The following is a 22,270-nucleotide window of genomic DNA, read 5'->3' as shown; positions in this document are numbered from 1 at the left end:
CACGGTTCCATTCCCATTCATGCAAAGCACGAAAGTGTAAAACTTGGGAAAATACTTGAGAGCAAAGATCACATTCAATCTCATTCAAGGCACGGATGTGAATGCAACGGGATGAAATTACTGAAATGATGCCTGCCCTCGAACTGTGATGATGGACTACCCGACTCGCCAATAATATTGGGTTCTGGTGTATTGAAATACAGGAGCTGCTGGATTTTTGTGTTTTCTTACCCCCTCACCATAGTTTGTCAAATGTTTAAACAACTGAACTTATATTCAAGGTTTGTTTCTCTTCATATGTTTTACTGGTTTACATTTGTCTCAGCAACCTGTTGAATGATTCTTCTGCTTTCAAAACAAAATGACAACAGGATGAATGCACACACTTGAAAATACAATACATGCAATGTTATGCATCATAGTGATGCAACCTCCTTTCAGTTTCATACTGCATGTCAATTGAAATCCTTACTGAAATGCACACCTTCTCAAGATTGCGCTTGACTGGCGTGTCAGGCACTCAATTACAGCTGTTTTATCAAGAGAATGTGTTCGTTTTGTAATATATAGTTCCGGTCTGGTGTGGCACCCCAGCTAACGCACAACGTTGCCACAATGTTGCCACAACGTGGCGTGTTAGCAGGGACTGTCTGCGGCTGCGCTGGTGTGTCCCGGGCTTTAGAGTAGAGAGACAGTTCAACTGTAAGTATGAACGGCAGAAACGGATATTGCCTTCCCTTTAAGTAGAACGTCAGGGACAGCCTCCCCGGCTTACGGCCATACTAGCCTGAATACGCCAGATCTCGTCCGATCTCGGAAGCTAAGCAGGCTCGGGCCTGGTCAGTACTTGGATGGGAGACCGCCTGGGAATACCAGGTGCTGTAAGCTTTTGCATCTTTTACACACCAGAGGGCGACAAATCACGAGTTTTAACTTTGGATACAAGCAATTTCATCATTATTTCAGATTTGACTTCCCCAAATACACAGGCATACAATAGATCTTGTTCTCCAACGTAAACGGTCCCTAGTAACTAGGGTACATTCGTAAATAAATTGAGCATCATGGCTAGAAGTGACTAAATGTTGCCTAATCTTTCTCATCGAGAAATGACACAATTACAGCAACACAAAAAGGAACTCCACCGGACAAAGTTCAGTGCTCACAAGGAGCTTCATTCAACACACACGGTTCCATTCCCATTCATGCAAAGCACGAAAGTGTAAAACTTGGGAACATACTTGAGAGCAATGATCACATACAATCTCATTCAAGGCACGGATGTGAATGCAACGGGATGAAATTACTGAAATGATGCCTGCCCTCGAACTGTGATGATGGACTACCCGACTCGCCAATAATATTGGGTTCTGGTGTATTGAAATACAGGAGCTGCTGGATTTGTGTGTTTTCTTACCCCCTCACCATAGTTTGTCAAATGTTTAAACAACTGAACTTATATTCAAGGTTTGTTTCTCTTCATATGTTTTACTGGTTTACATTTGTCTCAGCAACCTGTTGAATGATTCTTCTGCTTTCAAAACAAAATGACAACAGGATGAATGCACACACTTGAAAATACAATACATGCAATGTTATGCATCATAGTGATGCAACCTCCTTTCAGTTTCATACTGCATGTCAATTGAAATCCTTACTGAAATGCACACCTTATCAAGATTGCGCTTGACTGGCGTGTCAGGCACTCAATTACAGCTGTTTTATCAAGACAATGTGTTCGTTTTGTAATATATAGTTCCGGTCTGGTGTGGCACCCCAGCTAACGCACAACGTTGCCACAACGTTTCGTGTTAGCAGGGACTGTCTGCGGCGCGCTGGTGTGTCCCGGACTTTAGAGTAGAGAGACAGTTCAATTGCAAGTATGAGCGGAAGAAACGGATATTGCCTTCCCTTTAAGTAGAGCGTCAGGGACAGCTTCCCTGGCTTACGGCCATACTAGCCTGAATACGCCCGATCTCGTCCGATCTCGGAAGCTAAGCAGGCTCGGGCCTGGTCAGTACTTGGATGGGAGACCGCCTGGGAATACCAGGTGCTGTAAGCTTTTGCATCTTTTACACACCAGAGGGCGACAAATCACGAGTTTTAACTTTGGATACACGCAATTTCATCATTATTTCAGATTTGACTTCCCCAAATACACAGGCATAGAATAGATCTTGTTCTCCAACGTAAACGGTCCCTAGTAACTAGTGTACATTCGTAAATAAATTGAGCATCATGGCTAGAAGTGACTAAATGTTGCCTAATCTTTCTCATCGAGAAATGACACAATTACAGCAACACAAAAAGGAACTCCACCGGACAAAGTTCAGTGCTCACAAGGAGCCTCATTCAACACACACGGTTCCATTCCCATTCATGCAAAGCACGAAAGTGTAAAACTTGGGAACATACTTGAGAGCAAAGATCACATTCAATCTCATTCAAGGCACGGATGTGAATGCAACGGGATGAAATTACTGAAATGATGCCTGCCCTCGAACTGTGATGATGGACTACCCGACTCGCCAATAATATTGGGTTCTGGTGTATTGAAATACAGGAGCTGCTGGATTTGTGTGTTTTCTTACCCCCTCACCATAGTTTGTCAAATGTTTAAACAACTGAACTTATATTCAAGGTTTGTTTCTCTTCATATGTTTTACTGGTTTACATTTGTCTCAGCAACCTGTTGAATGATTCTTCTGCTTTCAAAACAAAATGACAACAGGATGAATGCACACACTTGAAAATACAATACATGCAATGTTATGCATCATAGTGATGCAACCTCCTTTCAGTTTCATACTGCATGTCAATTGAAATCCTTACTGAAATGCACACCTTCTCAAGATTGCGCTTGACTGGCGTGTCAGGCACTCAATTACAGCTGTTTTATCAAGACAATGTGTTTTTTTTGTAAAATATAGTTCCGGTCTGGTGTGGCACCCCAGCTAACGCACAACGTTGCCACAATGTTGCCACAACGTGGCGTGTTAGCAGGGACTGTCTGCGGCGCGCTGCTGTGTCCCGGGCTTTAGAGTAGAGAGACAGTTCAACTGTAAGTATGAACGGCAGAAACGGATATTGCCTTCCCTTTAAGTACAGCATCAGGGACAGCCTCCCTGGCTTACGGCCATACTAGCCTGAATACGCCCGATCTCGTCCGATCTCCGAAGCCAAGCAGGCTCGGGCCTGGTCGGTACTTGGATGGGAGACCGCCTGGGAATACCAGGTGCTGTAAGCTTTTGCACCTTTTACACACCAGAGGGCGACAAATCACGAGTTTTAACTTTGGATACACACAATTTCATCATTATTTCAGATTTTACTTCCCCAAATACACAGGCATACAATAGATCTTGTTCTCCAACGTAAACGGTCCCTAGTAACTAGGGTACATTCGTAAATAAATTGAGCATCATGGCTAGAAGTGACTAAATGTTGCCTAATCTTTCTCATCAAGAAATGACACAATTACAGCAACACAAAAAGGAACTCCACCGGACAAAGTTCAGTGCTCACAAGGAGCCTCATTCAACACACACGGTTCCATTCCCATTCATGCAAAGCACGAAAGTGTAAAACTTGGGAACATACTTGAGAGCAAAGATCACATTCAACCTCATTCAAGGCACGGATGTGAATGCAACGGGATGAAATTACTGAAATGATGCCTGCCCTCGAACTGTGATGATGGACTACCCGACTCACCAATAATATTGGCTTCTGGTGTATTGAAGTACAGGAGCTGCTGGATTTGTGTGTTTTCTTACCCCCTCACCATAGTTTGTCAAATGTTTAAACAACTGAACTTATATTCAAGGTTTGTTTCTCTTCATATGTTTTACTGGTTTACATTTGTCTCAGCAACCTGTTGAATGATTCTTCTGCTTTCAAAACAAAATGACAACAGGATGAATGCACACATTTGAAAATACAATACATGCAATGTTATGCATCATAGTGATGCAACCTCCTTTCAGTTTCATACTGCATGTCAATTGAAATCCTTACTGAAATGCACACCTTCTCAAGATTGCGCTTGACTGGCATGTCAGGCACTCAATTACAGCTGTTTTATCAAGACAATGTGTTCGTTTTGTAAAATATAGTTCCGGTCTGGTGTGGCACCCCAGCAAACGCACAACGTTGCCACAACGTTGCCACAACGTGGCGAGTTAGCAGGGACTGTCTGCGGCGCGTTGGTGTGTCCCGGGCTTTAGAGTAGAGAGACAGTTCAACTGTAAGTATGAACGGCAGAAACGGATATTGCCTTCCCTTTAAGTAGAGCGTCAGGGACAGCCTCCCTGGCTTACGGCCATACTAGCCTGAATACGCCCGATCTCGACCGATCTCGGAAGCCAGGCAGGCTCGGGCCTGGTCAGTACTTGGATGGGAGACCGCCTGGGAATACCATGTGCTGTAAGCTTTTGCACCTTTTACACACCAGAGGGCGACAAATCACGAGTTTTAACTTTGGATACACACAATTTCATCATTATTTCAGATTTTACTTCCCCAAATACACAGGCATACAATAGATCTTGATCTCCAACGTAAACGGTCCCTAGTAACCAGGGTACATTCGTAAATTAATTGAGCATCATGGCTAGAAGTGACTCAATGTTGCCTAATCTTTCTCATCAAGAAATGACACAATTACAGCAACACAAAAAGGAACTCCACCACACAAAGTTCAGTGCTCACAAGGAGACTCATTCAACACACACGGTTCCATTCCCATTCATGCAAAGCACGAAAGTTTAAAACTTGGAAACATACTTGAGAGCAAAGATCACATTCAATCTCATTCAAGGCACGGATGTGAATGCAACGGGATGAAATTACTGAAATGATGCCTGCCCTCGAACTGTGATGATGGACTACCCGACTCGCCAATAATATTGGGTTCTGGTGTATTGAAATACAGGAGCTGCTGGATTTGTGTGTTTTCTTACCCCCTCACCATAGTTTGTCAAATGTTTAAACAACTGAACTTATATTCAAGGTTTGTTTCTCTTCATATGTTTTACTGGTTTACATTTGTCTCAGCAACCTGTTGAATGATTCTTCTGCTTTCAAAACAAAATGACAACAGGATGAATGCACACACTTGAAAATACAATACATGCAATGTTATGCATCATAGTGATGCAACCTCCTTTCAGTTTCATACTGCATGTCAATTGAAATCCTTACTGAAATGCACACCTTCTCAAGATTGCGCTTGACTGGCGTGTCAGGCACTCAATTACAGCTGTTTTATCAAGACAATGTGTTCGTTTTGTAAAATATAGTTCCGGTCTGGTGTGGCACCCCAACTAACGCACAACGTTGCCACAACGTTGCCTCAACGTGGCGTGTTAGCAGGGACTGTCTGCGGCGCGCTGGTGTGTCCCGGGCTTTAGAGTAGAGAGACAGTTCAACTGTAAGTATGATCGGCAGAAACGGATATTGCCTTCCCTTTAAGTAGAGCGTCAGGGACAGCCTCCCTGGCTTACGGCCATACTAGCCTGAATACGCCCGATCTCGACCGATCTCGGAAGCCAGGCAGCCTCGGGCCTGGTCAGTACTTGGATGGGAGACCGCCTGGGAATACCAGGTGCTGTAAGCTTTTGCACCTTTTACACACCAGAGGGCGACAAATCACGAGTTTTAACTTTGGATACACACAATTTCATCATTATTTCAGATTTTACTTCCCCAAATACACAGGCATACAATAGATCTTGATCTCCAACGTAAACGGTCCCTAGTAACTAGGGTACATTCGTAAATTAATTGAGCATCATGGCTAGAAGTGACTCAATGTTGCCTAATCTTTCTCATCAAGAAATGACACAATTACAGCAACACAAAAAGGAACTCCACCACACAAAGTTCAGTGCTCACAAGGAGACTCATTCAACACACACGGTTCCATTCCCATTCATGCAAAGCACGAAAGTGTAAAACTTGGGAACATACTTGAGAGCAAAGATCACATTCAATCTCATTCAAGGCACGGATGTGAATGCAACGGGATGAAATTACTGAAATGATGCCTGCCCTCGAACTGTGATGATGGACTACCCGACTCGCCAATAATATTGGGTTCTGGTGTATTGAAATACAGGAGCTGCTGGATTTGTGTGTTTTCTTACCCCCTCACCATAGTTTGTCAAATGTTTAAACAACTGAACTTATATTCAAGGTTTGTTTCTCTTCATATGTTTTACTGGTTTACATTTGTCTCAGCAACCTGTTGAATGATTCTTCTGCTTTCAAAACAAAATGACAACAGGATGAATGCACACACTTGAAAATACAATACATGCAATGTTATGCATCATAGTGATGCAACCTCCTTTCAGTTTCATACTGCATGTCAATTGAAATCCTTACTGAAATACACACCTTCTCAAGATTGCGCTTGACTGGCGTGTCAGGCACTCAATTACAGCTGTTTTATCAAGACAATGTGTTCGTTTTGTAAAATATAGTTCCGGTCTGGTGTGGCACCCCAGCAAACGCACAACGTTGCCACAACGTTGCCACAACGTGGCGAGTTAGCAGGGACTGTCTGCGGCGCGCTGGTGTGTCCCGGGCTTTAGAGTAGAGAGACAGTTCAACTGTAAGTATGAACGGCAGAAACGGATATTGCCTTCCCTTTAAGTAGAGCGTCAGGGACAGCCTCCCTGGCTTACGGCCATACTAGCCTGAATACGCCCGATCTCGACCGATCTCGGAAGCCAGGCAGGCTCGGGCCTGGTCAGTACTTGGATGGGAGACCGCCTGGGAATACCAGGTGCTGTAAGCTTTTGCACCTTTTACACACCAGAGGGCGACAAATCACGAGTTTTAACTTTGGATACACACAATTTCATCATTATTTCAGATTTTACTTCCCCAAATACACAGGCATACAATAGATCTTGATCTCCAACGTAAACGGTCCCTAGTAACTAGGGTACATTCGTAAATTAATTGAGCATCATGGCTAGAAGTGACTCAATGTTGCCTAATCTTTCTCATCAAGAAATGACACAATTACAGCAACACAAAAAGGAACTCCACCACACAAAGTTCAGTGCTCACAAGGAGACTCATTCAACACACACGGTTCCATTCCCATTCATGCAAAGCACGAAAGTGTAAAACTTGGAAACATACTTGAGAGCAAAGATCACATTCAATCTCATTCAAGGCACGGATGTGAATGCAACGGGATGAAATTACTGAAATGATGCCTGCCCTCGAACTGTGATGATGGACTACCCGACTCGCCAATAATATTGGGTTCTGGTGTATTGAAATACAGGAGCTGCTGGATTTGTGTGTTTTCTTACCCCCTCACCATAGTTTGTCAAATGTTTAAACAACTGAACTTATATTCAAGGTTTGTTTCTCTTCATATGTTTTACTGGTTTACATTTGTCTCAGCAACCTGTTGAATGATTCTTCTGCTTTCAAAACAAAATGACAACAGGATGAATGCACACACTTGAAAATACAATACATGCAATGTTATGCATCATAGTGATGCAACCTCCTTTCAGTTTCATACTGCATGTCAATTGAAATCCTTACTGAAATGCACACCTTCTCAAGATTGCGCTTGACTGGCGTGTCAGGCACTCAATTACAGCTGTTTTATCAAGACAATGTGTTCGTTTTGTAAAATATAGTTCCGGTCTGGTGTGGCACCCCAACTAACGCACAACGTTGCCACAACGTTGCCACAACGTGGCGTGTTAGCAGGGACTGTCTGCGGCGCGCTGGTGTGTCCCGGGCTTTAGAGTAGAGAGACAGTTCAACTGTAAGTATGATCGGCAGAAACGGATATTGCCTTCCCTTTAAGTAGAGCGTCAGGGACAGCCTCCCTGGCTTACGGCCATACTAGCCTGAATACGCCCGATCTCGACCGATCTCGGAAGCCAGGCAGCCTCGGGCCTGGTCAGTACTTGGATGGGAGACCGCCTGGGAATACCAGGTGCTGTAAGCTTTTGCACCTTTTACACACCAGAGGGCGACAAATCACGAGTTTTAACTTTGGATACACACAATTTCATCATTATTTCAGATTTTACTTCCCCAAATACACAGGCATACAATAGATCTTGATCTCCAACGTAAACGGTCCCTAGTAACTAGGGTACATTCGTAAATTAATTGAGCATCATGGCTAGAAGTGACTAAATGTTGCCTAATCTTTCTCATCGAGAAATGACACAATTACAGCAACACAAAAAGGAACTCCACCGGACAAAGTTCAGTGCTCACAAGGAGCCTCATTCAACACACACGGTTCCATTCCCATTCATGCAAAGCACGAAAGTGTAAAACTTGGGAACATACTTGAGAGCAAAGATCACATTCAATCTCATTCAAGGCACGGATGTGAATGCAACGGGATGAAATTACTGAAATGATGCCTGCCCTCGAACTGTGATGATGGACTACCCGACTCGCCAATAATATTGGGTTCTGGTGTATTGAAATACAGGAGCTGCTGGATTTGTGTGTTTTCTTACCCCCTCACCATAGTTTGTCAAATGTTTAAACAACTGAACTTATATTCAAGGTTTGTTTCTCTTCATATGTTTTACTGGTTTACATTTGTCTCAGCAACCTGTTGAATGATTCTTCTGCTTTCAAAACAAAATGACAACAGGATGAATGCACACACTTGAAAATACAATACATGCAATGTTATGCATCATAGTGATGCAACCTCCTTTCAGTTTCATACTGCATGTCAATTGAAATCCTTACTGAAATGCACACCTTCTCAAGATTGCGCTTGACTGGCGTGTCAGGCACTCAATTACAGCTGTTTTATCAAGACAATGTGTTCGTTTTGTAATACATAGGTCTGGTGTGGCACCCCAGCTAACGCACAACGTTGCCACAACGTTTCGTGTTAGCAGGGACTGTCTGTGGCGCGCTGGTGTGTCCCGGACTTTAGAGTAGAGAGACAGTTCAACTGCAAGTATGAGCTGCAGAAACGGATATTGCCTTCCCTTTAAGTAGAGCGTCAGGGACAGCCTCCCTGGCTTACGGCCATACTAGCCTGAATACGCCCGATCTCGTCCGATCTCGGAAGCTAAGCAGGCTCCGGCCTGGTCAGTACTTGGATGGGAGACCGCCTGGGAATACCAGGTGCTGTAAGCTTTTGCATCTTTTACACACCAGAGGGCGACAAATCACGAGTTTTAACTTTGGATACACGCAATTTCATCATTATTTCAGATTTGACTTCCCCAAATACACAGGCATACAATAGATCTTGTTCTCCAACGTAAACGGTCCCTAGAAACTAGGGTACATTCGTAAATAAATTGAGCATCATGGCTAGAAGTGACTAAATGTTGCCTAATCTATCTCATCGAGAAATGACACAATTACAGCAACACAAAAAGGAACTCCACCGGACAAAGTTCAGTGCTCACAAGGAGCCTCATTCAACACACACGGTTCCATTCCCATTCATGCAAAGCACGAAAGTGTAAAACTTGGGAACATACTTGAGAGCAAAGATCACATTCAATCTCATTCAAGGCACGGATGTGAATGCAACGGGATGAAATAACTGAATTGATGCCTGCCCTCGAACTGTGATGATGGACTACCCGACTCGCCAATAATATTGGCTTCTGGTGTATTGAAATACAGGAGCTGCTGGATGTGTGTGTTTTCTTACCCCCTCACCATAGTTTGTCAAATGTTTAAACAACTGAACTTATATTCAAGGTTTGTTTCTCTTCATATGTTTTACTGGTTTACATTTGTCTCAGCAACCTGTTGAATGATTCTTCTGCTTTCAAATTAAAATGACAACAGGATGAATGCACACACTTGAAAATACAATACATGCAATGTTATGCATCATAGTGATGCAACCTCCTTTCAGTTTCATACTGCATGTCAATTGAAATCCTTACTGAAATGCACACCTTCTCAAGATTGCGCTTGACTGGCGTGTCAGGCACTCAATTACAGCTGTTTTATCAAGACAATGTGTTCGTTTTGTAATACATAGTTCCGGTCTGGTGTGGCACCCCAGCTAACGCACAACGTTGCCACAATGTTGCCACAACGTGGCGTGTTAGCAGGGACTGTCTGCGGCGCGCTGGTGTGTCCCGGGCTTTAGAGTAGAGAGACAGTTCAACTGTAAGTATGAACGGCAGAAACGGATATTGCCTTCCCTTTAAGTAGAGCGTCAGGGACAGCCTCCCTGGCTTACGGCCATACTAGCCTGAATACGCCCGATCTCGTCCGATCTCGGAAGCTAAGCAGGCTCGGGCCTGGTCAGTACTTGGATGGGAGACCGCCTGGGAATACCAGGTGCTGTAAGCTTTTGCATCTCTTACACACCAGAGGGCGACAAATCACGAGTTTTAACTTTGGATACACGCAATTTCATCATTATTTCAGATTTGACTTCCCCAAATACACAGGCATACAATAGATCTTGTTCTCCAACGTAAACGGTCCCTAGTAACTAGGGTACATTCGTAAATAAATTGAGCATCATGGCTAGAAGTGACTAAATGTTGCCTAATCTTTCTCATCGAGAAATGACACAATTACAGCAACACAAAAAGGAACTCCACCGGACAAAGTTCAGTGCTCACAAGGAGCCTCATTCAACACACACGGTTCCATTCCCATTCATGCAAAGCACGAAAGTGTAAAACTTGGGAACATACTTGAGAGCAAAGATCACATTCAATCTCATTCAAGGCACGGATGTGAATGCAACGGGATGAAATTACTGAAATGATGCCTGCCCTCGAACTGTGATGATGGACTACCCGACTCGCCAATAATATTGGGTTCTGGTGTATTGAAATACAGGAGCTGCTGGATTTGTGTGTTTTCTTACCCCCTCACCATAGTTTGTCAAATGTTTAAACAACTGAACTTATATTCAAGGTTTGTTTCTCTTCATATGTTTTACTGGTTTACATTTGTCTCAGCAACCTGTTGAATGATTCTTCTGCTTTCAAAACAAAATGACAACAGGATGAATGCACACACTTGAAAATACAATACATGCAATGTTATGCATCATAGTGATGCAACCTCCTTTCAGTTTCATACTGCATGTCAATTGAAATCCTTACTGAAATGCACACCTTCTCAAGATTGCGCTTGACTGGCGTGTCAGGCACTCAATTACAGCTGTTTTATCAAGACAATGTGTTCGTTTTGTAATATATAGTTCCGGTCTGGTGTGGCACCCCAGCTAACGCACAACGTTGCCACAACGCTGCCACAACGTGGCGTGTTAGCAGGGACTGTCTGCGGCGCGCTGGTGTGTCCCGGGCTTTAGAGTAGAGAGACAGTTCAACTGTAAGTATGAACGGCAGAAACGGATATTGCCTTCCCTTTAAGTAGAGCGTCAGGGACAGCCTCCCTGGCTTACGGCCATACTAGCCTGAATACGCCCGATCTCGTCCGATCTCGGAAGCTAAGCAGGCTCTGGCCTGGTCAGTACTTGGATGGGAGACCGTCTGGGAATACCAGGTGCTGTAAGCTTTTGCATCTTTTACACACCAGAGGGCGACAAATCACGAGTTTTAACTTTGGATACACGCAATTTCATCATTATTTCAGATTTGACTTCCCCAAATACACAGGCATACAATAGATCTTGTTCTCCAACGTAAACGGTCCCTAGAAACTAGGGTACATTCGTAAATAAATTGAGCATCATGGCTAGAAGTGACTAAATGTTGCCTAATCTATCTCATCGAGAAATGACACAATTACAGCAACACAAAAAGGAACTCCACCGGACAAAGTTCAGTGCTCACAAGGAGCCTCATTCAACACACACGGTTCCATTCCCATTCATGCAAAGCACGAAAGTGTAAAACTTGGGAACATACTTGAGAGCAAAGATCACATTCAATCTCATTCAAGGCACGGATGTGAATGCAACGGGATGAAATAACTGAATTGATGCCTGCCCTCGAACTGTGATGATGGACTACCCGACTCGCCAATAATATTGGCTTCTGGTGTATTGAAATACAGGAGCTGCTGGATGTGTGTGTTTTCTTACCCCCTCACCATAGTTTGTCAAATGTTTAAACAACTGAACTTATATTCAAGGTTTGTTTCTCTTCATATGTTTTACTGGTTTACATTTGTCTCAGCAACCTGTTGAATGATTCTTCTGCTTTCAAATTAAAATGACAACAGGATGAATGCACACACTTGAAAATACAATACATGCAATGTTATGCATCATAGTGATGCAACCTCCTTTCAGTTTCATACTGCATGTCAATTGAAATCCTTACTGAAATGCACACCTTCTCAAGATTGCGCTTGACTGGCGTGTCAGGCACTCAATTACAGCTGTTTTATCAAGACAATGTGTTCGTTTTGTAATACATAGTTCCGGTCTGGTGTGGCACCCCAGCTAACGCACAACGTTGCCACAATGTTGCCACAACGTGGCGTGTTAGCAGGGACTGTCTGCGGCGCGCTGGTGTGTCCCGGGCTTTAGAGTAGAGAGACAGTTCAACTGTAAGTATGAACGGCAGAAACGGATATTGCCTTCCCTTTAAGTAGAGCGTCAGGGACAGCCTCCCTGGCTTACGGCCATACTAGCCTGAATACGCCCGATCTCGTCCGATCTCGGAAGCTAAGCAGGCTCGGGCCTGGTCAGTACTTGGATGGGAGACCGCCTGGGAATACCAGGTGCTGTAAGCTTTTGCATCTCTTACACACCAGAGGGCGACAAATCACGAGTTTTAACTTTGGATACACGCAATTTCATCATTATTTCAGATTTGACTTCCCCAAATACACAGGCATACAATAGATCTTGTTCTCCAACGTAAACGGTCCCTAGTAACTAGGGTACATTCGTAAATAAATTGAGCATCATGGCTAGAAGTGACTAAATGTTGCCTAATCTTTCTCATCGAGAAATGACACAATTACAGCAACACAAAAAGGAACTCCACCGGACAAAGTTCAGTGCTCACAAGGAGCCTCATTCAACACACACGGTTCCATTCCCATTCATGCAAAGCACGAAAGTGTAAAACTTGGGAACATACTTGAGAGCAAAGATCACATTCAATCTCATTCAAGGCACGGATGTGAATGCAACGGGATGAAATTACTGAAATGATGCCTGCCCTCGAACTGTGATGATGGACTACCCGACTCGCCAATAATATTGGGTTCTGGTGTATTGAAATACAGGAGCTGCTGGATTTGTGTGTTTTCTTACCCCCTCACCATAGTTTGTCAAATGTTTAAACAACTGAACTTATATTCAAGGTTTGTTTCTCTTCATATGTTTTACTGGTTTACATTTGTCTCAGCAACCTGTTGAATGATTCTTCTGCTTTCAAAACAAAATGACAACAGGATGAATGCACACACTTGAAAATACAATACATGCAATGTTATGCATCATAGTGATGCAACCTCCTTTCAGTTTCATACTGCATGTCAATTGAAATCCTTACTGAAATGCACACCTTCTCAAGATTGCGCTTGACTGGCGTGTCAGGCACTCAATTACAGCTGTTTTATCAAGACAATGTGTTCGTTTTGTAATATATAGTTCCGGTCTGGTGTGGCACCCCAGCTAACGCACAACGTTGCCACAACGCTGCCACAACGTGGCGTGTTAGCAGGGACTGTCTGCGGCGCGCTGGTGTGTCCCGGGCTTTAGAGTAGAGAGACAGTTCAACTGTAAGTATGAACGGCAGAAACGGATATTGCCTTCCCTTTAAGTAGAGCGTCAGGGACAGCCTCCCTGGCTTACGGCCATACTAGCCTGAATACGCCCGATCTCGTCCGATCTCGGAAGCTAAGCAGGCTCTGGCCTGGTCAGTACTTGGATGGGAGACCGTCTGGGAATACCAGGTGCTGTAAGCTTTTGCATCTTTTACACACCAGAGGGCGACAAATCACGAGTTTTAACTTTGGATACACGCAATTTCATCATTATTTCAGATTTGACTTCCCCAAATACACAGGCATACAATAGATCTTGTTCTCCAACGTAAACGGTCCCTAGAAACTAGGGTACATTCGTAAATAAATTGAGCATCATGGCTAGAAGTGACTAAATGTTGCCTAATCTATCTCATCGAGAAATGACACAATTACAGCAACACAAAAAGGAACTCCACCGGACAAAGTTCAGTGCTCACAAGGAGCCTCATTCAACACACACGGTTCCATTCCCATTCATGCAAAGCACGAAAGTGTAAAACTTGGGAACATACTTGAGAGCAAAGATCACATTCAATCTCATTCAAGGCACGGATGTGAATGCATCGGGATGAAATAACTGAATTGATGCCTGCCCTCGAACTGTGATGATGGACTACCCGACTCGCCAATAATATTGGCTTCTGGTGTATTGAAATACAGGAGCTGCTGGATGTGTGTGTTTTCTTACCCCCTCACCATAGTTTGTCAAATGTTTAAACAACTGAATTTATATTCAAGGTTTGTTTCTCTTCATATGTTTTACTGGTTTACATTTGTCTCAGCAACCTGTTGAATGATTCTTCTGCTTTCAAATTAAAATGACAACAGGATGAATGCACACACTTGAAAATACAATACATGCAATGTTATGCATCATAGTGATGCAACCTCCTTTCAGTTTCATACTGCATGTCAATTGAAATCCTTACTGAAATGCACACCTTCTCAAGATTGCGCTTGACTGGCGTGTCAGGCACTCAATTACAGCTGTTTTATCAAGACAATGTGTTCGTTTTGTAATACATAGTTCCGGTCTGGTGTGGCACCCCAGCTAACGCACAACGTTGCCACAATGTTGCCACAACGTGGCGTGTTAGCAGGGACTGTCTGCGGCGCGCTGGTGTGTCCCGGGCTTTAGAGTAGAGAGACAGTTCAACTGTAAGTATGAACGGCAGAAACGGATATTGCCTTCCCTTTAAGTAGAGCGTCAGGGACAGCCTCCCTGGCTTACGGCCATACTAGCCTGAATACGCCCGATCTCGTCCGATCTCGGAAGCTAAGCAGGCTCGGGCCTGGTCAGTACTTGGATGGGAGACCGCCTGGGAATACCAGGTGCTGTAAGCTTTTGCATCTTTTACACACCAGAGGGCGACAAATCACGAGTTTTAACTTTGGATACACGCAATTTCATCATTATTTCAGATTTGACTTCCCCAAATACACAGGCATACAATAGATATTGTTCTCCAACGTAAACGGTCCCTAGTAACTAGGGTACATTCGTAAATAAATTGAGCATCATGGCTAGAAGTGACTAAATGTTGCCTAATCTTTCTCATCGAGAAATGACACAATTACAGCAACACAAAAAGGAACTCCACCGGACAAAGTTCAGTGCTCACAAGGAGCCTCATTCAACACACACGGTTCCATTCCCATTCATGCAAAGCACGAAAGTGTAAAACTTGGGAACATACTTGAGAGCAAAGATCACATTCAATCTCATTCAAGGCACGGATGTGAATGCAACGGGATGAAATTACTGAAATGATGCCTGCCCTCGAACTGTGATGATGGACTACCCGACTCGCCAATAATATTGGGTTCTGGTGTATTGAAATACAGGAGCTGCTGGATTTGTGTGTTTTCTTACCCCCTCACCATAGTTTGTCAAATGTTTAAACAACTGAACTTATATTCAAGGTTTGTTTCTCTTCATATGTTTTACTGGTTTACATTTGTCTCAGCAACCTGTTGAATGATTCTTCTGCTTTCAAAAAAAAATGACAACAGGATGAATGCACACACTTGAAAATACAATAAATGCAATGTTATGCATCATAGTGATGCAACCTCCTTTCAGTTTCATACTGCATGTCAATTGAAATCCTTACTGAAATGCACACCTTCTCAAGATTGCGCTTGACTGGCGTGTCAGGCACTCAATTACAGCTGTTTTATCAAGACAATGTGTTCGTTTTGTAATACATAGTTCCGGTCTGGTGTGGCACCCCAGCTAACGCACAACGTTGCCACAATGTTGCCACAACGTGGCGTGTTAGCAGGGACTGTCTGCGGCGCGCTGGTGTGTCCCGGGCTTTAGAGTAGAGAGACAGTTCAACTGTAAGTATGAACGGCAGAAACGGATATTGCCTTCCCTTTAAGTAGAGCGTCAGGGACAGCCTCCCTGGCTTACGGCCATACTAGCCTGAATACGCCCGATCTCGTCCGATCTCGTCCGATCTCGGAAGCCAAGCAGGCGCGGGCCTGGTCAGTCCTTGGATGGGAGACCGCCTGGGAATACCAGGTGCTGTAAGCTTTTGCATCTTTTACACACCAGAGGGCGACAAATCACGAGTTTTAACTTTGGATACACGCAATTTCATCATTATTTCAGATTTGACTTCCCCAAATACACAGGCATACAATAGATCTTGTTCTCCAACGTAAACGGTCCCTAGTAACTAGGGTACATTCGTAAATAAATTGAGCATCATGGCTAGAAGTGACTAAATGTTGCCTAATCTTTCTCATCGAGAAATGACACAATTACAGCAACACAAAAAGGAACTCCACCGGACAAAGTTCAGTGCTCACAAGGAGCCTCATTCAACACACACGGTTCCATTCCCATTCATGCAAAGCACGAAAGTGTAAAACTTGGGAACATACTTGAGAGCAAAGATCACATTCAATCTCATTCAAGGCACGGATGTGAATGCACCGGGATGAAATTACTGAAATGATGCCTGCCCTCGAACTGTGATGATGGACTACCCGACTCGCCAATAATATTGGGTTCTGGTGTATTGAAATACAGGAGCTGCTGGATTTGTGTGTTTTCTTACCCCCTCACCATAGTTTGTCAAATGTTTAAACAACTGAACTTATATTCAAGGTTTGTTTCTCTTCATATGTTTTACTGGTTTACATTTGTCTCAGCAACCTGTTGAATGATTCTTCTGCTTTCAAAACAAAATGACAACAGGATGAATGCACACACTTGAAAATACAATACATGCAATGTTATGCATCATAGTGATGCAACCTCCTTTCAGTTTCATACTGCATGTCAATTGAAATCCTTACTGAAATGCACACCTTCTCAAGATTGCGCTTGACTGGCGTGTCAGGCACTCAATTACAGCTGTATTATCAAGACAATGTGTTCGTTTTGTAAAATATAGTTCCGGTCTGGTGTGGCACCCCAGCTAACGCACAACGTTGCCACAACGTTTCGTGTTAGCAGGGACTGTCTGCGGCGCGCTGGTGTGTCCCGGGCTTTAGAGTAGAGAGACAGTTCAACTGTAAGTATGAACGGCAGAAACGGATATTGCCTTCCCTTTAAGTAGAGCGTCAGGGACAGCCTTCCTGCCTTACGGCCATACTAGCCTGAATACGCCCGATCTCGTCCGATCTCGGAAGCCAAGCAGGCTCGGGCCTGGTCAGTACTTGGATGGGAGACTGCCTGGGAATACCAGGTGCTGTAAGCTCTTGCACCTTTTAATAAACTAGAGGGCGACATATCACGAGTTTTAACTTTGGATACACACAATTTCATCATTATTTCAGATTTTACTTCCCCAAATACACAGGCATACAATAGATCTTGTTCTCCAACGGAAACGGTCCCTAGTAACTAGGGTACATTCGTAAATAAATTGAGCATCATGGCTAGAAGTGACTAAATGTTGCCTAATCTTTCTCATCGAGAAATGACACAATTACAGCAACACAAAAAGGAACTCCACCGGACAAAGTTCAGTGCTCACAAGGAGCCTCATTCAACACACACGGTTCCATTCCCATTCATGCAAAGCACGAAAGTGTAAAACTTGGGAACATACTTGAGAGCAAAGATCACATTCAATCTCATTCAAGGCACGGATGTGAATGCAACGGGATGAAATTACTGAAATGATGCCTGCCCTCGAACTGTGATGATGGACTACCCGACTCGCCAATAATATTGGGTTCTGGTGTATTGAAATACAGGAGCTGCTGGATTTGTGTGTTTTCTTACCCCCTCACCATAGTTTGTCAAATGTTTAAACAACTGAACTTATATTCAAGGTTTGTTTCTCTTCATATGTTTTACTGGTTTACATTTGTCTCAGCAACCTGTTGAATGATTCTTCTGCTTTCAAAACAAAATGACAACAGGATGAATGCACACACTTGAAAATACAATACATGCAATGTTATGCATCATAGTGATGCAACCTCCTTTCAGTTTCATACTGCATGTCAATTGAAATCCTTACTGAAATGCACACCTTCTCAAGATTGCGCTTGAATGGCGTGTCAGGCACTCAATTACAGCTGTTTTATCAAGACAATGTGTTAGTTTTGTAATATATAGTTCCGGTCTGGTGTGGCACCCCAGCTAACGCACAACGTTGCCACAACGCTGCCACAACGTGGCGTGTTAGCAGGGACTGTCTGCGGCGCGCTGGTGTGTCCCGGGCTTTAGAGTAGAGAGACAGTTCAACTGTAAGTATGAACGGCAGAAACGGATATTGCCTTCCCTTTAAGTAGAGCGTCAGGGACAGCCTCCCTGGCTTACGGCCATACTAGCCTGAATACGCCCGATCTCGTCCGATCTCGGAAGCTAAGCAGGCTCGGGCCTGGTCAGTACTTGGATGGGAGACCGCCTGGGAATACCAGGTGCTGTAAGCTTTTGCATCTTTTACACACCAGAGGGCGACAAATCACGAGTTTTAACTTTGGATACACGCAATTTCATCATTATTTCAGATTTGACTTCCCCAAATACACAGGCATACAATAGATCTTGTTCTCCAACGTAAACGGTCCCTAGTAACTAGGGTACATTCGTAAATAAATTGAGCATCATGGCTAGAAGTGACTAAATGTTGCCTAATCTTTCTCATCGAGAAATGACACAATTACAGCAACACAAAAAGGAACTCCACCGGACAAAGTTCAGTGCTCACAAGGAGCCTCATTCAACACACACGGTTCCATTCCCATTCATGCAAAGCACAAAAGTGTAAAACTTGGGAACATACTTGAGAGCAAAGATCACATTCAATCTCATTCAAGGCACGGATGTGAATGCAACGGGATGAAATTACTGAAATGATGCCTGCCCTCGAACTGTGATGATGGACTACCCGACTCGCCAATAATATTGGGTTCTGGTGTATTGAAATACAGGAGCTGCTGGATTTGTGTGTTTTCTTACCCCCTCACCATAGTTTGTCAAATGTTTAAACAACTGAACTTATATTCAAGGTTTGTTTCTCTTCATATGTTTTACTGGTTTACATTTGTCTCAGCAACCTGTTGAATGATTCTTCTGCTTTCAAAACAAAATGACAACAGGATGAATGCACACACTTGAAAATACAATACATGCAATGTTATGCATTATAGTGATGCAACCTCCTTTCAGTTTCATACTGCATGTCAATTGAAATCCTTACTGAAATGCACACCTTCTCAAGATTGCGCTTGACTGGCGTGTCAGGCACTCAATTACAGCTGTATTATCAAGACAATGTGTTCGTTTTGTAATACATAGTTCCGGTCTGGTGTGGCACCCCAGCTAACGCACAACGTTGCCACAACGTTTCGTGTTAGCAGGGACTGTCTGCGGCGCGCTGGTTTGTCCCGGGCTTTAGAGTAGAGTGACAGTTCAACTGTAAGTATGAACGGCAGAAACTGATATTGCCTTCCCTTTAAGTAGAGCGTCAGGGACAGCCTCCCTGGCTTACGGCCATACTAGCCTGAATACGCCCGATCTCGTCCGATCTCGGAAGCTAAGCAGGCTCGGGCCTGGTCAGTACTTGAATGGGAGACCGCCTGGGAATACCGGGTGCTGTAAGCTTTTGCATCTTTTACACACCAGAGGGCGACAAATCACGAGTTTTAACTTTGGATACACGCAATTTCATCATTATTTCAGATTTGACTTCCCCAAATACACAGGCATACAATAGATCTTGTTCTCCAACATAAACGGTCCCTAGTAACTAGGGTACATTCGTAAATAAATTGAGCATCATGGCTAGAAGTGACTAAATGTTGCCTAATCTTTCTCATCGAGAAATGACACAATTACAGCAACACAAAAAGGAACTCCACCGGACAAAGTTCAGTGCTCACAAGGAGCCTCATTCAACACACACGGTTCCATTCCCATTCATGCAATGCACGAAAGTGTAAAACTTGGGAACATACTTGAGAGCAAAGATCACATTCAATCTCACTCAAGGCACGGATGTGAATGCAACGGGATGAAATTACTGAAATGATGCCTGCCCTCGAACTGTGATGATGGACTACCCGACTCGCCAATAATATTGGGTTCTGGTGTATTGAAATACAGGAGCTGCTGGATTTGTGTGTTTTTTTACCCCCTCACCATAGTTTGTCAAATGTTTAAACAACTGAACTTATATTCAAGGTTTGTTTCTCTTCATATGTTTTACTGGTTTACATTTGTCTCAGCAACCTGTTGAATGATTCTTCTGCTTTCAAAACAAAATGACAACAGGATGAATGCACACACTTGAAAATACAATACATGCAATGTTATGCATCATAGTGATGCAACCTCCTTTCAGTTTCATACTGCATGTCAATTGAAATCCTTACTGAAATGCACACCTTCTCAAGATTGCGCTTGACTGGCGTGTCAGGCACTCAATTACAGCTGTTTTATCAAGACAACGTGTTCGTTTTGTTATATATAGTTCCGGTCTGGTGTGGCACCCCAGCTAACGCACAACGTTGCCACAATGTTGCCACAACGTGGCGTGTTAGCAGGGACTGTCTGCGGCGCGCTGGTGTGTCCCGGGCTTTAGAGTAGAGAGACAGTTCAACTGTAAGTATGAACGGCAGAAACGGATATTGCCTTCCCTTTAAGTAGAGTGTCAGGGACAGCATTCCTGGCTTACGGCCATACTAGCCTGAATACGCCCGATCTCGGAAGCTAAGCAGGCTTGGGCCAGGTCAGTACTTGGATGGGAGACCGCCTGGGAATACCAGGTGCTGTAAGCTTTTGCATCTTTTACACACCAGAGGGCGACAAATCACGAGTTTTAACTTTGGATACACGCAATTTCATCATTATTTCAGATTTTACTTCCCCAAATACACAGGCATACAATAGATCTTGTTCTCCAACGTAAACGGTCCCTAGTAACTAGGGTACATTCGTAAATAAATTGAGCATCATGGCTAGAAGTGACTAAATGTTGCCTAATCTTTATCATCGAGAAATGACACAATTACAGCAACACAAAAAGGAACTCCACCGGACAAAGTTCAGTGCTCACAAGGAGCCTCATTCAACACACACGGTTCCATTCCCATTAATGCAATGCACGAAAGTGTAAAACTTGGGAACATACTTGAGAGCAAAGATCACATTCAATCTCATTCAAGGCACGGATGTGAATGCAACGGGATGAAATTACTGAAATGATGCCTGCCCTCGAACTGTGATGATGGACTACCCGACTCGCCAATAATATTGGGTTCTGGTGTATTGAAATACAGGAGCTGCTGGATTTGTGTGTTTTTTTACCCCCTCACCATAGTTTGTCAAATGTTTAAACAACTGAACTTATATTCAAGGTTTGTTTCTCTTCATATGTTTTACTGGTTTACATTTGTCTCAGCAACCTGTTGAATGATTCTTCTGCTTTCAAAACAAAATGACAACAGGATGAATGCACACACTTGAAAATACAATACATGCAATGTTATGCATCATAGTGATGCAACCTCCTTTCAGTTTCATACTGCATGTCAATTGAAATCCTTACTGAAATGCACACCTTCTCAAGATTGCGCTTGACTGGCGTGTCAGGCACTCAATTACAGCTGTTTTATCAAGACAACGTGTTCGTTTTGTAATATATAGTTCCGGTCTGGTGTGGCACCCCAGCTAACGCACAATGTTGCCACAACGTGGCGTGTTAGCAGGGACTGTCTGCGGCGCGCTGGTGTGTCCCGGGCTTTACAGTAGAGAGACAGTTCAACTGTAAGTATGAACGGCAGAAACGGATATTGCCTTCCCTTTAAGTAGAGCATCAGGGACAGCCTCCCTGGCTTACGGCCATACTAGCCTGAATACGCCCGATCTCGTCCGATCTCGGAAGCTAAGCAGGCTCGTTCCTGGTCAGTACTTGGATGGGAGACCGCCTGGGAATACCTGGTGCTGTAAGCTTTTGCATCTTTTACACACCAGAGGGCGACAAATCACGAGTTTTAACTTTGGATACACGCAATTTCATCATTATTTCAGATTTGACTTCCCCAAATACACAGGCATACAATA

At 43.6% G+C, this 22,270-nt stretch overlaps 17 non-coding genes and 2 pseudogenes across 17 annotated transcripts; all 19 read left to right on the top strand.

Annotated features, from left to right (window-relative positions):
* Positions 1-769: 769 nt before the first annotated feature.
* On the top strand, positions 770-888 carry LOC136735991 (5S ribosomal RNA). The gene has a single exon (XR_010811517.1). It is a non-coding gene; the product is annotated as a 5S ribosomal RNA (ribosomal RNA).
* Positions 889-1,943: 1,055 nt separating this feature from the next.
* Positions 1,944-2,062, top strand: LOC136735592 (5S ribosomal RNA). Its single transcript, XR_010811129.1, has one exon. It is a non-coding gene; the product is annotated as a 5S ribosomal RNA (ribosomal RNA).
* A 1,066-nt stretch (positions 2,063-3,128) lies between these two features.
* Positions 3,129-3,247, top strand: LOC136735363 (5S ribosomal RNA). Its single transcript, XR_010810975.1, has one exon. It is a non-coding gene; the product is annotated as a 5S ribosomal RNA (ribosomal RNA).
* Positions 3,248-4,313: 1,066 nt separating this feature from the next.
* On the top strand, positions 4,314-4,432 carry LOC136735442 (5S ribosomal RNA). Its single transcript, XR_010811045.1, has one exon. It is a non-coding gene; the product is annotated as a 5S ribosomal RNA (ribosomal RNA).
* Positions 4,433-5,498: 1,066 nt separating this feature from the next.
* Positions 5,499-5,617, top strand: LOC136735440 (5S ribosomal RNA). The gene has a single exon (XR_010811043.1). It is a non-coding gene; the product is annotated as a 5S ribosomal RNA (ribosomal RNA).
* A 1,066-nt stretch (positions 5,618-6,683) lies between these two features.
* LOC136735375 (5S ribosomal RNA) lies at positions 6,684-6,802 on the top strand. Its single transcript, XR_010810986.1, has one exon. It is a non-coding gene; the product is annotated as a 5S ribosomal RNA (ribosomal RNA).
* A 1,066-nt stretch (positions 6,803-7,868) lies between these two features.
* Positions 7,869-7,987, top strand: LOC136735439 (5S ribosomal RNA). The gene has a single exon (XR_010811042.1). It is a non-coding gene; the product is annotated as a 5S ribosomal RNA (ribosomal RNA).
* Positions 7,988-9,037: 1,050 nt separating this feature from the next.
* Positions 9,038-9,156, top strand: LOC136735930 (5S ribosomal RNA). Its single transcript, XR_010811457.1, has one exon. It is a non-coding gene; the product is annotated as a 5S ribosomal RNA (ribosomal RNA).
* A 1,066-nt stretch (positions 9,157-10,222) lies between these two features.
* LOC136735590 (5S ribosomal RNA) lies at positions 10,223-10,341 on the top strand. The gene has a single exon (XR_010811127.1). It is a non-coding gene; the product is annotated as a 5S ribosomal RNA (ribosomal RNA).
* A 1,066-nt stretch (positions 10,342-11,407) lies between these two features.
* Positions 11,408-11,526, top strand: LOC136735943 (5S ribosomal RNA). The gene has a single exon (XR_010811470.1). It is a non-coding gene; the product is annotated as a 5S ribosomal RNA (ribosomal RNA).
* Positions 11,527-12,592: 1,066 nt separating this feature from the next.
* On the top strand, positions 12,593-12,711 carry LOC136735589 (5S ribosomal RNA). The gene has a single exon (XR_010811126.1). It is a non-coding gene; the product is annotated as a 5S ribosomal RNA (ribosomal RNA).
* A 1,066-nt stretch (positions 12,712-13,777) lies between these two features.
* Positions 13,778-13,896, top strand: LOC136735942 (5S ribosomal RNA). Its single transcript, XR_010811469.1, has one exon. It is a non-coding gene; the product is annotated as a 5S ribosomal RNA (ribosomal RNA).
* A 1,066-nt stretch (positions 13,897-14,962) lies between these two features.
* On the top strand, positions 14,963-15,081 carry LOC136735588 (5S ribosomal RNA). Its single transcript, XR_010811125.1, has one exon. It is a non-coding gene; the product is annotated as a 5S ribosomal RNA (ribosomal RNA).
* A 1,066-nt stretch (positions 15,082-16,147) lies between these two features.
* LOC136735490 (uncharacterized) lies at positions 16,148-16,276 on the top strand (annotated as a pseudogene).
* A 1,055-nt stretch (positions 16,277-17,331) lies between these two features.
* On the top strand, positions 17,332-17,450 carry LOC136735332 (5S ribosomal RNA). Its single transcript, XR_010810949.1, has one exon. It is a non-coding gene; the product is annotated as a 5S ribosomal RNA (ribosomal RNA).
* Positions 17,451-18,517: 1,067 nt separating this feature from the next.
* LOC136735587 (5S ribosomal RNA) lies at positions 18,518-18,636 on the top strand. The gene has a single exon (XR_010811124.1). It is a non-coding gene; the product is annotated as a 5S ribosomal RNA (ribosomal RNA).
* A 1,055-nt stretch (positions 18,637-19,691) lies between these two features.
* LOC136735877 (5S ribosomal RNA) lies at positions 19,692-19,810 on the top strand. The gene has a single exon (XR_010811403.1). It is a non-coding gene; the product is annotated as a 5S ribosomal RNA (ribosomal RNA).
* Positions 19,811-20,876: 1,066 nt separating this feature from the next.
* Positions 20,877-20,985, top strand: LOC136735426 (uncharacterized; annotated as a pseudogene).
* Positions 20,986-22,040: 1,055 nt separating this feature from the next.
* LOC136735339 (5S ribosomal RNA) lies at positions 22,041-22,159 on the top strand. Its single transcript, XR_010810956.1, has one exon. It is a non-coding gene; the product is annotated as a 5S ribosomal RNA (ribosomal RNA).
* Positions 22,160-22,270: the final 111 nt, after the last annotated feature.

Source organism: Amia ocellicauda, unplaced genomic scaffold (genome assembly GCF_036373705.1).
Source record: "Amia ocellicauda isolate fAmiCal2 unplaced genomic scaffold, fAmiCal2.hap1 HAP1_SCAFFOLD_41, whole genome shotgun sequence".
NCBI lineage: Eukaryota > Metazoa > Chordata > Actinopteri > Amiiformes > Amiidae > Amia > Amia ocellicauda.
This window is presented reverse-complemented; position numbering and strand designations above follow the sequence as displayed.